Here is a 5,637-nt window from a genome sequence, read left to right on the forward strand (position 1 = left end):
GTGTCATCAGATCAGCTTCTGTCTAGCTGGAAAGGTTTAATAAAAGAAAATACACCCTGCAGCTTCCAGATAAGGACAAACTTCAAGGAACGAGCACTTTATGGTCTCATACATGTACATGTGAGAGTGCCTCTGTCTGTGTGTGCTTGCAGTGGAGTAACACTATGGCTATTTGAAGCGTGAAAAAAATGCCTTGGAGCTGTGAATGTTGTTCAAGCAGAAAGACAAGATTGAGGGAGGGGAAGGTAGGGGAATAACTAGGAGGAAAGAGGAGAAAAGGTCACAAAAAGATGACAAAGAAGTTGGGCAGGATCAATAGAAAGCATAAAACACAAATTTATATTCAGTTCTTTTATTGTTGTAATTGTGAAATGCTGCTTTATATTTATAACTTATCAAATGTTTATAATAATAGCCTGGATTGTTTTATTGTATTAAATGTTTTATATACCTCTTAAAATACTTAAATGGAAATGCCAAGCATCCTACACGGTGTTGGGCTGTGAGCACAACCTCCATTTGTGGACGTTGGGCCTTCATACCATCCTCATGGAGTCGTTTCTAACCGTTTGTGCAGACACATGTACATTTGTGGCCTGCTGGAGGTCATTTTGCAGGGCTCTGGCAGTGCTCCTCCTGTTCCTCCTTGCATAAAGGCGGAGGTAGCGATCCTGCTCCTGGGTTGTTGCCCTCCTACGGCCTCCTCCATGTCTCCTGGTGTACTGGCCTGTGCCACTTGTGTGGGTTGTAGAGTCCGTCTCATGCTACCATGAGTGTGAAAGCACCACCAACATTCAAAAGTGACCAAAACATCAGCCAGAAAGCATCGGTACAGAGAAGTGGTCTGTGGCCCCACCTGCAGAACCACTCCTTTATTGTCTTGCTAATTGCCAAAGATTTCCCCCTGTTGTCTATTCCATTTGGACAACAACATGTGAAATTGATTATTAATCAGTGTTGCTTCCTAAGTGGACAGTTTAATTTCACAGATGTTTGATTTACCTCAAGTTATAGTGTGTTAAGTGTTCCCTTTATTTTTTTGAGCAGTGTACATATAGTCTGTGACATTATTTGTACCTTTCTCCTGACTGACACCTATGTACAACAAGATCGTTTTCATTGATTGTAATTTCTCTTCAAACTATGGGTTTAGCTTAAAGGTGCAAATGTCAGAAAATTCCTACAAGAAATCTCAGGTCCATTGGATTCACTAGAACTGATATGAGGTGTGAACTCAAGAAAACTGAATGCCAACACCGAACCAAAAGGTGCTTTAACAATCAGAATCTGAATCAGCTTTATTGCCAAGTTCATAAATACAAACAAGGAATTTGACTCCGGTACACTTTGCTCTCTGGGGGGTTTTTTTATCGCTGGACCTTCTTCCGAACAGTGTCTATGTGGGAAGACCATCTCAGATCCTCAGAGATGGTGGTTCCTAGGAACCTGAAGTGGTCCACAGCTGACACGGTGTCGTTGAGGATGGTGAGGGGGGTGTATGGGTGTGGTGTTCTCCGAAGGTCCACCACCATTTCCACAGTCTTGAGTGGGTTCAGTTCAAGGTAGTTCTGACTACACCAGTGTACCAGCAGATCCACCTCCTGTCTGTATGCAGACTCATCACCGTCCTGGATCAGACCAATGACAGTGGTGTCATCTGCAAACTTAAGGAGTTTCACGGACGAGTCCGATGAGGTGCAGTCATTTGTGTACAGGGAGAAGATAGTACCTTTTGATCTGCTGCGGGAGAAGATGCTCCCCTGTCTCACCTGCTGCTGTCGGTCCTTTAGGAAGCTGTTGATCCACTGACAGGTGGAGGCTGGGACGTTGAGCTGGGTGAGCTTGTGGTGGAGGATGTCTGGTATGATGGTGTTGAAGGCCGAGCTGAAGACTACAAACAGTATCCTGGCGTACGTCCCTGGACGGTCGAGGTGTTGCAGGATGAAGTGTAGACCTAAGTTAACAGCATCATCTGTCGACCTGTTTGCTCGGTAAGCAAACTGCAGGGGGTCCAGCAGGGGGCCTATGATGTCTTTCAGGTGCTTCAACACCAGCCGCTCAAAGGACTTCATGACCACAGACGTCAGGGCTACAGGCCTGTAGTCATTTAATCCTAGGATGGTGGGTTTCTTGGGCACCGGGATGATGGTGGATCATTTGAGGCAAATCATTTGAACAAAGTATTAGTTTAAGAGTGGGCAGATTTATACATCAAAATTGTTGCAGCTTTTTTATTTGTTTTATTTCAGTCAGTCAGTCATTTTCTACCGCTTATTCCATAGTGGGTCACAGGGGAGCTGGTGCCTATCTCCAGCAGTCTATGGGCGAGAGGCAGGGTACACCCTGGACAGATCGCCAGTCCATCGCAGGGCAACACACAAACAACCATGCACACACTCATTCATACACCTAAGGGAAATTTAGAGTCACCAATTAACCTAACAGGCATGTCTTTGGACTGTGGGAGGAAGCTGGAGTACCCGGTGAGAACCCACGCATGCACAGGGAGAACATGCAAACTCCATGCAGAAAGACCCCAGGCTGGGAATTGAACCCAGGACCTTCTTGCTGCAAGGCAACAGTGCTACCAACTGCACCACCATGCAGCCTTTGTTTTATTTGTTTTTCTTGAAAAAAACTTGTTTTTCAGTTGAATTGTGAAGGATAAATGTCACATTACAAATGTTTTGAGAGCCACTGTATGTAAAACATTTAGATTCACAAAGGTCAGTCAGTCAGTCATTTTCTACCGCTTATTCCATAGTGGGTCGCGGGGAAGCTGGTGCCTATCTCTAGCAGTCTATGGGCGAGAGGCGGGGTTGGAAAACATTATATATTATTTTATTTTACTGGTTCACAAAGGTAATTAGTAAAATAATATAATGTTTTCCAACCCTGCCCCTCAATGGCCTGCCTGGTTTAGATGTTTCCCTGCTTCAGCACACCTGATTTCAATTGATGGCTGATTGACAGGCTGTTGCTGAACTGCAGTCATCTGAATCAGGTGTGTCAAATATCTAAAACATACAGGACAGTGTGCCTTGAGCACCAGGCTTGGACTGATAAATATAATGCTAATAAAGTAAAAGACGGGTAAAGTTCAACTTCTTCAAAACTGGAACGATGTTTGTCTTACAATATTTACATGCTTGCTTCTGTTTGAAAGCAGTGCAGATCTACAGGGGATAAATATGGGTTAGTAGAGGCGATTTCAGATACGTGGTCTAAATCCAAGAAAAGCTGCTCCTTGGAGCAGCATCACAGCACAGATGGTCCAACCAGTCTTCTCATGGTCTCCAACTATGGATTTGTAGTTGAATTTGTCAAGCCTCACTGCTATATTTTAAAGGATCAACCACAAAGTTGTCTTACATAAGCCAGGATACTATCAATGAATGTCAAAAATGTGCTTTTTGTTGGTTTAAGACATTATTATGAGATAGATTTGAGTTTGTTAGAGTAACTGATATAGTATGTTTTTTAATAAATCAATCAAATCAAATTAATAGAATAATATCAAGTAAATAAACTTAACAGCAGTTCAGCATTTTGATAACTTGAGGAAGAAACCTTTGTAGCACATTGGTGGTTCTCCGTTTGATGTTGACATACCATTTTCCTAATGGCAGCAGTTCAAAACCTTTATTAGGAGGGTGTGAGGGTTCCTAAACAATGTTCTGAGCTCTGTTCCTGCAGTAGCTTGCGCATAGATCTTGTACATATTGTAGGGATGCTTTCATTTTCGTTTCAGCTGCCCTCGCTACCCTTTGCAAGGTTCTCTTGCCTCTTATTGAAGTGGAAATCCCACACTCTTGGAGTTCATGGAGTTCCACAGGATATTGTGCTTTGACTATGACATTTTTACTTTATACATGGTCACATTTGATTTTATTGTTAGGGAGCAAGGCACTAATTAATATTGTTTTGCAAAATCCAGTAATATAGTTATATATCATAAATCAGGACAAACAATTGTCCTAAATGCACATTGCAATAGATTAATCTAATATCTGCATTAAAAAAAAAAACATTTCACATATAGGAGTCATGATTGATTTACTTCAGTCTCTGAAACCACTATGAAGAATTCTTAAGTTATGTTTTACTTTTAACTTGTTTATAAAACAAGTGTTCAGGAGCCTCTCTCTCCATATGTGAAGTATAGTGAAAACTAGAAATATCAGTTCTCTTAAAATGATCTGTTAAATTCCACATTGGACGACTGAAGTGACTTAATGGGGTCCACACTGCCTTATTGACAGCTCTTCCAAAAAGACTCCTTCACTTATTAAAAATGGAATAGCTTACCTCTTTGCATCTTAACAAAATTAAAGTATAATATTTATCTAATATGACACAGGTTTTAGTCTAAAGACTTACTTATGAATCACTGATATGCTGGTATAGTTTATTGTTGTTGCTATGGTTTCTATTTTCTCTGGTATATTGCACATACTGACAAGGATATAAAGGGAAAGAAAATGTCCACAGTTACATATCATGTTTTAATGTTTTCTACATTGTACATAGTACCTTATAACTGTGCTTCTCTTTACTCAAAATAGTGATCATGTCCTCATATTGTATATTTTCTTGTAACAGACACAACTCTTTTTCTGTACAATCATACAAGTTTACCTTTTTTCCACATCTCTCATGAACGCTGTATTTTTTTCATTCCAGACATAAAGGTTGCCATGTTTTCTTCAACACTTTACCCATTTTCAAACATTTGTAGCTTGGATTACAGATGGATAACCACACACACATGCTTAGAAAACACACACAAAACCGAGGGTGTAATTGTTTTCAAGCTGCTCTTTGATGGCTGAGTCAGTGAACATATCGTTTATCATATCAGTATAAGAAGAACATCAGTTTAAAGGCAACAGCTGTTTCCCTTTCATCCTCTCCTCCTCTTCTTCTTTCCACATCTTTCCATCCACCCACTGCCTTCACAATGGTGCACTAAGCTAGGGAAGATAGGGCAAATCCCTCCTCTGAGCAGAGCAGGCAGCAAAGACAGAGATAAATCAAAGAGGCAAATGAGGAGGAAGAGAGCTGGGAGCAGAATGCACTTCTCAAATCTGTTCTTTCTACCCCTTCATTTATCTCAATCCAGCCAACCAGCTTACCGTTAGCAACTGGATGCTTTGTTGTCATGTGTATTTATGTGGTGCCCCTCCCCCACCCCCACCCCCACCTGTGGTGATGTTATTAAAGCTCTAATTCATACAGTCATTGCTCCTTTTTTAACTTTCTTTGACAAACATGCCTTACCTTTTCTCTTTTTTGCTTTTAGTGTAGCAACAAGACTGAGCTGAGCTAATTTAAGCATAAACCAAATATGAATATATAGTTAGTGCCTCTACCCCGAAGCACAAATATCCGTATCTTATTTTGTGGCAATTCAGTCCATAGAATTTGTTTGTGGTTGTAGTCAAACAGTAAAACGTAAAAGTCATGCTGTCTGTAATAATAGTAATAATCCTTTTACATGACATTTCATGCATAGAACTTAATAACTACGTATGTTTCATCTGCTCTATAAATGCCAAGAATTAATCTGTCTGGTCTTTGCAATACACCAAAAATAAATTGTGCTTTGTCTCCCTCTAGTGGATTCTTTAGTTGGCA

Source organism: Girardinichthys multiradiatus, chromosome Y, assembly GCF_021462225.1.
Source record: "Girardinichthys multiradiatus isolate DD_20200921_A chromosome Y, DD_fGirMul_XY1, whole genome shotgun sequence".
Lineage (NCBI taxonomy): Eukaryota > Metazoa > Chordata > Actinopteri > Cyprinodontiformes > Goodeidae > Girardinichthys > Girardinichthys multiradiatus.